Source organism: Canis lupus, chromosome 9, assembly GCF_048164855.1.
Source record: "Canis lupus baileyi chromosome 9, mCanLup2.hap1, whole genome shotgun sequence".
NCBI lineage: Eukaryota > Metazoa > Chordata > Mammalia > Carnivora > Canidae > Canis > Canis lupus.
Window position 1 is genome coordinate 31,242,812 of NC_132846.1, and position 12,210 is coordinate 31,255,021.

General features: G+C 38.4%; 1 long non-coding RNA gene across 2 annotated transcripts in view; it reads left to right on the plus strand.

Annotated features, from left to right (window-relative positions):
• The first annotated feature begins 411 nt into the window (after positions 1-411).
• The window catches only part of LOC140639397 (uncharacterized), a 50,357-nt gene continuing 38,558 nt past the window's right edge, over positions 412-12,210 (plus strand). The window contains exons 1-4 of one of the 2 annotated variants that reach the window (XR_012036131.1): positions 412-561; positions 1,552-1,623; positions 7,054-7,118; positions 8,828-9,594. This is a non-coding gene — a long non-coding RNA (uncharacterized lncRNA). Of the gene's footprint in view, positions 562-1,551; positions 1,624-3,104; positions 3,320-7,053; positions 7,119-8,827; positions 9,595-12,210 lie in introns of those variants that run through there. The other variant, XR_012036130.1, reaches the window with a different exon arrangement.

Sequence of the window (12,210 nt, forward strand, 5' to 3'; positions counted from 1 at the left end):
GTTGTCAGGGAAATATAGATGTCAGTTTTTTGCCAAGTGTTAGTTTTCTTTTTTTTTTTTTTAATTTTATATATTTATGAGAGAGAGAGAGAGAGGGAGAGAGAGAGAGAGAGAGAGAGAGAAAGGGAGAAAGAGGCAGAGGCAGAGGGAGAAGCAGGCTCCATGCAGGGAGCCCATGTGAGACTCAATCCCAGGACCTCGAATCATGCCCTGAGCTGAAGGCAGATGCTCCACTGCTGAGCCACCCAGGCATCCCTCGTCTAAATTTTCCATCACTAACTGCTGACATAGCTTCCTTTTCCTTCTCAGCACTTGCTCTACATCTAAATCTGTCTTGTTCAATATGCCCATGAAAGGCAAGAAGAATATTCTAGAACCATGCCACTATGAGATAATGGAATAGGAATTTGCACTAAAATCATCTGACTCCCAAGCCTCTTCTCTTAACTGCTATGATATGTAGCCCCTGCCGTGTCCCCCCTCACCTAGTGGTCACAGTCCAGGTCCTTGGAGTCAAGACCAAACCTGGATCTGAAGCCTAACTAAGCACTTAGTACTAAGGTTCAGTTACCTCATGTGTTGGTGTTTCTATTTCTTCGTGTATAAATATAGATAGTAAATAGCACCAATCTCATTAGACACTTACGTAGATTAAATGAGATAATGTACAGAAATCACTAACTCAGTGTCTGGCATGGAGTGAGTGCATTATAAAAGTAGCTGTTATTGTGGTTAGCTGAGAATCTTATTCTGACTTCTTCTAGAGGAGCTCACACAAACCTAGTGCTTGAGGCAGACAGGATATCAAATAATTATATTTATTTAAAATTTAATATGTAATTGAACATAGTTTAAATACAAATAATATAAATATCTGAATAAAATGCTAAGTAAATCATAAAGATAGAAATAAAGAATGAATATATACCTATGTAAACATTTAGATATATTTAGGTAGTATCTAATGTGTTTAAAGTATTTACACAAAAATATATAAATATGTGGACAAAATATAAATTAAGAAATAATATATAAGGATATAAAGTTTAAACAAAATGAAGATATCATAAAAATGTAGTGTAATTTAAATAATTTAAATTTAAGTAATAGAGTAAGTATATATTATTTTATATATGTTATATATGTGTGTGTGTATATATATATATATATATATATATATATATATACACACAACAGTTGCTAATGCACAAGTGCTTTTGAATACTATGGGAACACAGAAGATGGTAACTAGCTTTCTGGGATGATGGGAGAAATAACTTCTGAGCTCAGTTCAGAAGGATTAGTTTGAGGTTGGGAGAAAGCATTTTGGGCTGAGGGTTTGGGGTAAAGAGGGCAGCAGGCAATAATGCTGCTATAAAGTTTGGTGCTAGTTTGTAAAGAGCCGCTAAATCATAGCTTTTATCTGTGGATGGTGGGGGGCCATGGGAAGGTGGTTTTGAGCAGACCAGGCATGTGATTAGATGTGTCTTTAAGTCTGTGGGGTGTACAACTTGGTTAGAAATCCTTTGGCCTGCTCTCTGATTTTTTCAGGAGTTTAGACTGCTTCCCAAGCTTCATCAAACACTGCAATGGTCTTTCAAAACTCTCCTAGCCATGAAAAAGGTAAGGGGGAGTCAGTCATTGTGTAACTGGGTATTTTCTAATCCCTGGACTAAAATTTCACATTAAAAAAAAATAAAGGTGAATACAAAGCAATGCCTTACTCCTGTTTCTATTGTTAACTTCTAATTTCTTATCCTTGGAGATACTTCCCCTTAACTTGACCTTAAAAAGAATGAACTCTGAATGTCACAGGAGTCCTTGTAAAGGACTTTACCCAGGTAAAGATCAAGGGTAGAGTGCTATGATTGGGGAGGAGAATTTTAATTCTCTTCCTTCATCACTAGCTAACTTACGTGGTTGGAGAAGGAAAGGAAATGTTTCCTTAAAGAGGAAACATGCCAGAATTAAAATCTGATGCAACCTCTCATCATTCCCAAAGAGAATCACTTTATAGGCTATTTTTTGGCAATCAGATGCATAGATCTGCATATCTTTATTGGCCTTTGCAACAGAAATAGCATCTCAAAGTCTTGTCCCGTGATACATCATGTTGAAAATAAATGATAACTCTATTTGACAGTTCCTTTCATCTCAGGATCTTAATCTCCCAAACATTCTTTAATAAAGATTCACAACACCCTGTGAGGTAGGTAAATATTAGTGTGCTATTTTATGAATGAGGAAGATGATTGATAAGGAGATTAAGCAATTTGCCTGTAATAAGGTAAGTTTGTAGATATGGGAGTCAAATTTCCACCCTCTGAGAAAAACACAATAATTGCTAAACCAAGATAAAAGCCTTTACTCATCCTTTTAAAATGATTGAACAAAATTGAATCATGGCTTTTTCACTCCCAAGTTATTAGAGTTCATCCAAAATTTAAAAAAAAAAAAGTTGTAATACATTTTCAAAAAGAGAGAGGCTCGTATTTACACGTATGAATTCATTTCTTCATTGGTTTACAGAACCTCATGACTATAGTGATTGTTCCTAAACAATTTGTAACTGAATTCCAGTCTTTTCAAAGAAGGCATGGCATTTGTTATTATGTAGGATAATCTTTGCCTTCTAAATCTATCCTGCATTTAGATTTATGTCTTCTTGTAGGATGTTCCTAACATAGTACTTTGCTGCCTTAGATGAGATAATTTCATACCACTTATTAGGATGTAAAGTTCTAGTGTATTTTTTCTACTAATACTAACCTAATTTTTCTACTAATACTAAACAGATACACTTTATTGAGCACTTACTCTTTGCTAAAGGCTCAACGTAGTTCACATTTATTCCTTAAACACATTTATTCCCTAAAATGGGAGGTACCATCCCATTTGACATATGAGAAATCCGAAGCTTCAAAGAGCCTTGCTCAGTCAGGAGAACACAGCCAGGAGGTGGTAAAGTGTGGAATCTCCCAAAATTGTCTGATCCTGAGACCCAACTCTTCTAAACATTGGATCATAAGCAATACCACCAGCTCACTAGAATTCTTTTGGAAGGAATAATAGAAGTTTAATGTATGTCTTTTTCTTTGCTTTAGGTTCCATTAAAATGAGGTTAAAAATGTGACATATTGGGATCCCTGGGTGGTGCAGCGGTTTAGCGCCTGCCTTTGGCCCAGGGCGGGATCCTGGAGACCCGAGATCGAATCCCACATCGGGCTCCTGGTGCATGGAGCCTGCTTCTCCCTCTGCCTCTGTCTCTGCCTCTCTCTCTCTCTCTCTGTGTGCCTATCATAAATAAATAAAAAATTTAAAAAAAAATGTGACATATTTTGTTTACCTGCAGGAGAAATTTGTAAAGTGGTTCCTGCTATAAACTCAGATACAGAATTTGTAGGAGAGCCAAAAATGACTAAAGCAAAACATTCATCTTTAGATTGTTTCCCTGATCCCTGGAGTTCTCATTTTTCTTCACAGAATGGGTTAAGTAGTCTACTGTTTACAGGTATCTTCTGTCTTCTCAATCACACCCAGTATCTCCTCCAGGATGTATACTTGGGGTGCTTGACAAAAGCTCATTTTGTTGTTTCAAAGCCTTTTTCTGTCTGATATTCAATTTTAGTTCCCTTTCCTCCTTGTCTCCTCTATGAAAAGTTGGCGATATCCGAAGCTCTCTTCTCTCCTGATCTTAATGACATTCCAACTCCATAACTCTCTACCTCTTTGGTTCTGAGGGAGACTTTTCTAAAACTTGTTTGTTTTGCTGAAGGACTGGTAAATGATGTGTTTTAGAAGTGACATTTTGACTTGCAGGGGCCAATCTGGACATGGACAGACTTTCTATAAATCCCACATGTTTTTCTGTATTTCAATGCTGTCATCTTAAATGCAGCATCTGTAGCATAAAACTGCCAAAGAGGGTCATATTTTTATTTTTTACCAATAATTCTAGGTGACCTGCTTTTACCCAGATCCAACAACTTGGATTATTTACTGACTCTTCTATTAAATCGAGCCATTCTTTCTAAACACTAAAGATTTGACATAGTATAAAATATCTCTTTGGCACTGCCACTTAAAAATGTATACATATACTACTTCCAGAAAATGGTCTTCTTGAAGAACAAGATGAAAATTTAATGGCAGCTTTAATTTTAACTTAAGACACTTATAATATTACACTAGCAAAAAAGAATTCACCAACAGCTGTGTGTCTGAGAGACCAAGGGACTGATTAAATCCGTCACATGGACAACACTCTTTGAGTGGTAGGTGTGCACTAGAGCTTGCAGTAAGTCTATTACCAGATGAGCCAACTTCAAAGATAGTGGTGGGCTGTGCAGAGGATAGTAGGAGGTGGGGAAGTGCCAAAGCTTCAAAGAAAATTGAGGTTGTTTTTTTTTTTAATCATTTAAATTCATTGAACACAAAAATATTTTGAGGTATGTTGAAAATGACCTAACATTTATTTTCAGTACTGTGACATTAGTATACAAAGACAGATTAAATAAATAATGCAAATTAATTGCATTTATATTTTAAACAGAAGAGTACTTCAAATGCAAATAGGAGACATCCTGTCTACAAGGATATTTAGCCAATTGCTTGATGCATGTGGTTACAAAGAGGATTGAGTATTGTCCAAGAGGCACAGATGGGATGATTTAGGCACAAACAACTTTTATTTTGTTACTTCTGTGCAAACTCTTGGACATACCTGCCTTTATAAAGATTATATTCTTGGTATACATATGAAAAGCCTTAAATATACATCAAGAAATTATATGGAGAGCAGTTTCTTGGCTAATAACTGGGGTTATTAAACTTTAATATATTACAGATCCATATTCTTTATAGATTTGTTATAATTTAGGAGTTAAATGTTGACAGTTCCTAGTTACAGAACTTTTATTTAAGATTTCTATTAGAATAACATTTCCCACCTGATTTGAAGGAACAATTTCTAGGATTGTTTCTTTTTTTTATGCATATGCATTTATAAATGCACTAGATGATACAGTCAGCTGAAAGTATTTTTAATAATAGAAAACTCTTATACTTGGGATGTTTTTAAAACTTCTTCCTGAGCCCTGCAAGTGCCTATTGAAGTATTTGTTTCCCTCTTCTGGTTGGATACTAGGAAGATTACAGCCATGTTTGTCCACTTCTAGTAACAGTAAAATTTCAGGACAGGCATACTTGAATACTAGTCTCATGTCGGTTTGAGGTTATTTTCCTATTCCTGTGTTCTTTTTAAAGGTTCTTTAAAAAAATGTTAATATTAAAATTTTCAACTTTAAATAACATTCTTTTAAATCTTACTTAATCTTATCACAGTATGTGAGCCACCTAAACAATCCTCAAACTATATACTGAAACACTGAACGAAACAAAGATACTGATGTTTCAGCCCCTATAGTTCACTCGTGATATAAATGTGGAAACTTTAACTCTGCCTTTTCGCATGGATGACACAGGGCTGCCTAGATTTCCAAGGGTAAAGTGGAATTAGAAATATATTACTATAAATGATTAACTCATCTAGGTCATAATGAGGATAATTATTTTTGTGTATCTTTATCCCTCTAGGATATGAAATAATTGTATCAATCCTCTGCCAAGTACATTTAAATATTGTTATTGGTTAAAACAAAATGCAAATCTTGTGGGCCTCATCCAATGTGTTCAAATGCAAAGAAAGATACCAAGAAGGTAACACCCAGATTCACATTTACTAAGGGATTCCAAATAATGCCCTAAATGACTATTTTGGAGCTCAGTTACATGCAGGTGCTAGGAGGATTTATGCTGTGAATGCCTGAAATACTTTCTCCACCGAGGGGAGATTATTAAGTACTAGCGAGCCTGAGTGTTTGGTGCCAATACTAACCATTAACTTTTGGCTCCGAGCCATGACTGTCTACTCGGCAGTGGACTCTGCCACCAAGGGGAAGGTCATTAAAGGCTGTTCTTTATTCTCGTTAGTATGTTCCAACATAATTAACAGAAGTTGTTCACCAGATGGTTTCCTTCCTGTCAGCAAGTACCTCCAGCTTAATGGGCTATGCAGGATTCTTTACTTTAAGTGGGTGAGGCGGGAAGCAAATTTAAAATATATCATCTTTGATCCTCCCACTTCTAATTAGTTCTAAAGGTTTTAGATAATAATGTAAAGGGGGCAGGGAAATGAAATCATTCTAAAAGTCAAAGAATCTCAGAAGGCCGACAAGAGTTTTATACATACCAGGGGATATTTCTTCCTTCATGCCAGGTCTCTGCCCCGCACCAAGAAAAGTGCAGAAGCTGTTCAGCCTACTGCTAAAACATGTTCACAGAGCCTTAGAGACGCAATGGATTTGAAATCTGATAACAGAATTCAGTAAATGTTTATGTAGTTCCCATTGGGTCTCAGAAATTGTAAGAGATGCTGGGGATGTATAGCCAAACTCTTGCTCCTCTCGACCCGGAGGTTAGAGAGTAATGGGTTCAGACCTGTAAACAGGCAATTTATAATGGAGTTCGGTAAGTATTGTAGCAAATGCTGTTGGCTTCCAACCTCAGTGCCACACCCCCTTCTTGCGAAATAAACCTTGATCTTGTTTATGGATGCCGTCTCTTGCACAAGGTACTGGGTGCAAGGTGGGTCTGCTCTAAGCCAATCTTAGTTGTTTTATTCCCCTTCCTAGTTTTTGGTTTACAAATTGTGGACATATGAGCCACCTCTGGCCAATGCATCATGAAGGGAGGTTTGATTGGGAGCTTCTGGGAAAGGCTTTCTGGCTCCTAAGAATGCACTAGAAAATCTGGCCCCTTTCACTTCAATTGTTGATATCGTCATAGGAATCATCTAGCTACATGGCATAAGGCATCATGAACTATGTTCTAGTAGCTCAAGCTAAATGGTTTCTCTCTAAACTAGTTACATTTAGGAGATGATTTTATTATAAGGAATATAATAAAAATATTCCATTCTCTCTCATTATCTCAAATGATTATTATAACAATCTTGTAAATCACATGAGACAGAAACTGTTCCTTTTGTAACAGATGGAGAAACTGCATCTCAGACAAACTATGGTGATGGGCCTGGACAAAGCTGCTGGCTTCTGAAAGTAAGGATGCTTCCTGCCACACTATGCTGTTTCTATCTTAAATAGAGTAAAAAAGCTCAGTTGTACAGGCCAGGGATGTGATATAATTGTAAAACATTTCCCTCTCTTTCCCTCTTGTTTTTTTTGCCTGAAAAATATACTAACTCTGCCTTCCTTTGAACTTTTATTCTGGCATTTTAAATTCAGTTGAAACCTAATTGTTACATGAGGAATTTTTGAGAGGATGGTGGGAGACAGAGAGAGAGAGTAAGGGAGTGAGGCGGGGGGTGGAGAGAGAGAGAGAGGTAGGGGAGAGACAGAATCTTAAGCAGGCTCCACACCCAGCCCAGAGCCTGACCCAGGGCTTGATCCCACAACCCAGAGATCATGACCTGAGCAGAAATTAAGAGATAGTCACTTAACTGACTGAGCCAACCAGGTGCTTACATGAAGAAATATTTGGTTTTTGTTGTTTTAGTTTTTATATACTTATTTATTATTTCAGAGAGAGAGTGAGAGCATGGGGAGGAACAGAGGGAGGAGGAGAGAGAAAGGGAAAGAATCCCAAGCAGATTATTAAGTACTGATAACAAAATTCAGTAAATGTCCCCATGAGAACAGAGCTTGACATAGGCCTTGATCCCACGACCTTGAGACCATGACCTGAGCTGAAATCAAGAGTGCTCAAACAACTGAGTCACCCAGACACTCCAGCATGAAGAAATATTTTAAGTAAGGGGAAAGGGGCTTTCTAATAGGGTAAAATATCATTAAAAATCAGTTTAGTTTTCTAATGACTAGAAAGGTCTCAAAAGACTTTGAAGGAAATAGGAAGAAATGGTCTTCTAGTTTCATACACTGCATACCATCACGCCACCTAGGAAGGATTGCAGCAGTGATGAATGGGCCAGAAGGCTGTGCTATAAAAATCTGGGCTAGAGTGGTTACAGGCTTAGTAATCATGTGCTATAGCTCACTTGTGAGGACAATTTTACTCATTCACAATAGTTGTTAGGACTCCTCTATTTGTGAGTAACAGAAAGCCCAACTCAATTGGTTAAAGCAAAACAAGTAATATATTGGCTCCCATAACTAAATAATGTTCAACAGGTGGCTCTGACTTCTGGTGCAGCTTGATTGGAGGCTCAGCTCTTGTCAAGAGGCTCCACCTATGGGCTCTCCTTTCTCTAGGTGGCTCAATTCTGGCTCTGAGTGGTAGTCCCAAACTTAAGGCTCATTTAATCATAGCACGCAATCCACTGGAAATAAAGTTTGCCTCTTGAAGGACTCAGATGAAAGTCTAAGAAGTAAAGTTCAGTGGTCTTGACTACATTGTTGTGGTCAGTTGAGTTATTTCTTGGTCATAATTCTTCACTGTCTTATAGCAATATTATATATATAACTTTTTGCCAACACCTCAAAGTAGGCAAAGTATAGACCTCTTCTTCCCTTGGCCATGGCCTTGGTCATGATCTGTTCTGTGACTGTGATGCTAACAAAAAGATAGGGTGTACTCACTCAGCTGGGCTTGCCTTCTTGCTACAGTTCTGTCTTTTGCTATGAGAAGAGCATTCCTTGTATGTAAAATTTGTGCAAGGAAGATGAAAAATGCATGGAGAAACCCTGGACTCGTGGACTAGATCTATTAGCTATTGCTGTAATAAAACCATGTAATAAATTATCCAAAATTCAGTGGCTTATACATTTGTTTCTCATTTACATTTCTGCAGGTGGCTGAGATTTGACTGATAAAGATGAGGCTTGAATGATGTTGCCTCCAACTGAGTGATTATGTCCAGGGTTTCTCCATATGTCTTTTGCCTTCCTTGCACAAACAAATCTTACATTGAAGGTATGGCAAAAGAGAGAAGTGTGGTAAGGGAGAAAGGCCAACTGTGTAAGTATGCTCAAGCTTCTTTTGGTCTCATACAGTCATCCACTTGCAGCCAACACCATCCAAGCCGAGGCTTTATTAGCCAGATCTCAGCTACCTGCAGAAATGCAGGCAAGAACACAAATGCCTGTATTTATAAGCTACTGAGTTTTGGAATAATTTGTTACATGGCATTATCAGAGCAGTAGCTGACTGATATGGTTCACCGTGTCCATCACGATGTCATTCCCTAAGGCAAGGAGTTGGAATGTGATTGGGAAAGCCTAGGTGATGAGTTCTGCTGCTAGAACCCACTGACGGCATCTGACTCATCTTTATTAGCATAAAGGAGGAAAGGGCAAAGAAATATGGACACTGTTGCCAGAAGGAGGTGCTGACAAGCAAGAACAACATTTTACAGCCCCCACTATCAGCAAAACTGGCATTTAGAGTTAGCAACCAATTGCATCACACTGCCACACTCTACATGCAGACCTGCTGTAGATACCTGACACCTGGACATGCATGTGATATGCTACTGATCATGAAGAACTTATGGAGATGGATCAAAAGAATGACTTTCAGAAGCTACACGTTGTCCTGAAGCCTTGTGCCTAGAACAGAGTAAGTAGGAGGCTTGCTGTAGTCTTGACTGGTTGGGACATACCTAAAATGTTGGGTTTGATCCCAAATATCACATTTTTAAAGGCCCATTACTAAATTGAAACCTGTTGGAAGTGAACGATCCAGAAATTTTGAAACAAAAAAGCTGGGCTTTACTGGCATGGCTGATGTAGGGGGGATGGAATATGAAATAAGGTCAGCAGGGGAAGAAATCATCATTTGCCAATATCATAAGAGATGACATATGGAAGAGTGATTGTACTTAGTCCACATGGTACAGATCAGATACAGGTTATTGTGGAAAGACTATGGGCTTTGGGGTCATGGAGATGGAACTCAACCATTTATGAGCCATGTGTCTTTGGCAGGTAACATTCTCTCAGTGTTTGCTGTCTCATTTGTAAAATGGGGGTGCTTCCTTATACATACAAGTGTTGGGGAGCTTAAAAAGTAATACACATAAGGCTGGCCCTTGTAGGTGCTCAGTAAATGTTAGCTGTTTTAATATTGGTGATGTCCTTATTAGAACTGTATTAGAACCAACATGTGGAGTATATGGGAAAGCCCCTTTCACCTAAGGATAATAAAGAACACTTAGCACTGTCCAAAACCAGAATGGGCTTCTGACCGTCAAAGTAATTCTTTTGTCCCTGGGAATTGTTTCCGCAGAGGCTGGACTTGAGGAATGGAATGTGGAGGACTTTCTAGTAGTGGCAGGAGGCTATATTATATGGTTTTTCTAGGCTACCCCCTATTTCTGAGATCCTAAGGCCAATGAACTGTGAGCCAGCTTCATTAACACTCATCCCCAACTGGGCTAGCACTGAGAGGTATTATAAATAGGGAGTCCAAACATCTGGATGTACTTGGAACAATCTTGGTTTAGACCTGTTGTCCTGGTGTAATTATGAAAGAATCTCCTTTCTCTCTCAACACTGTCCCAGTTTAGATGGTAAAATTATATAGTCGCCCTAATTATAACTAATTCAGTGAATAGAAGCCAAGCGTATTCTTGTTATTTTCAACATAAGTAACCCCCCTTAGTGCCAGAATTACCACTCTTCCTGGGTTTCCTTTCCTGGTGTAATGGTATTATCATCCTCCCATTAACTCAACCTCACACCTTTGGAAGTTGCTTGAGCATTTCTCCCTCCCTCTCCTTGCACCTTCAATCAGTTGCCAAACCCTTTTGATCCTATCTCCAAAACGCCGCCAGTATCTGCCCCTTCTTTTAAGTCTCAATGCTTTAATTCAGGTCTTGTTCCCTCTTGCCTGGAGCATTGTAAAATCCTCCTAACAGCCCTGACCCATTCTATTATCCATAAACCTCACTGCCACTGGAGTGTGCCTTTTAAAGCATGCCACCAATCCCGCTGGTGCTTTCTATTCACCTAGATAGATAAAATTAAGTTTCTCTTGTTAGAGCCTTATTGCATCATGTAAAAACAGATGGAAAGGTTTTCATCAAATGTGGAGGACACGTTTGGGATGGGATGATTTAAGATGTAGAGGTATGTGGCCTGCACAGAACTCCCCAGGAGGCACTCAGGAGGGGATCTCAATGATATAGGTTGTTCACCTTCAGAGCAAGTGGAATCTACTGCTGAAACCAGCCTGTGTGACTCCTGCTTGGAAGAGGCAAAGCTAACAAAATAAGCCAGGGACAACGAAAACAAAAAATGGCTCCCAACCTGAGCCCAAGTTGAATGTCTAGGGGCAGGTTCTCAGAATTGCAGATGCTGGCTTGCAATAGGTATTGATTTTCCATGGAGTTGCTTCTTCATGGGCAATTTGATACAGCATATTCTGGGTTTATACAGCATTGTGGTTTACACACAATGCTGGTGAGTGATTCCTTTGAGCAATCCCAGAGCACCCAGCTAGAATGGGAAAAACTACGAGCCTCTTGGGTAAATATTCATATTCACCTGGTATCTCAGTCTACTAAAGCTGTGTCCCATGGACACTGTGCAGACCATGCTCTGTCTCTCACCTGTGTCTACATTCCTCTTCTTCCTGAATGGGGACTCAGGTGTCCTCTTCATGTGAAACACTCTCCCATCACCTCTAATTGTGTCAGTGCTTCCCATCTAGTTCAGCTCGAACACCACTTCCTCCATAAGACTTTGCAAGATTCTCCTGGGGTCTTTAATTTCCTCCTTGACCAATTTTCACTGTATGTTTCTATCTCTATCTCTATCTAAATATCTCTTTCCTTCTATATCTATCTATCTATCTATCTATCTATCTATCTATCTATCTATCATCTATCTATCATCTATTTATATTTGCCTATAATATGTCTCTTAAGCTGTAAGCCTGAGAGATGATACATAATATCTTTCCATTTTAGTGTCATCTTTAGTGCTCTACATATACAGATTGTCAATAAATATTTATTGAACTAAATGATATTTTAAAGAAATATCTTAATTGGGTTAAGCAACCATGTGGAATTAAAGTTATCTCCTAGAAAGGGGACCATAAAGGCAATATTATACCTTTATTTGACCGGGACAGGAGAGCACCCCTTCTGGTGAAGAAACCTATCTGCTTGCAGTTAACAAAATGAGAAAAGGACTATATCCAACATTTAAAAATGAGGATTCAGAAACT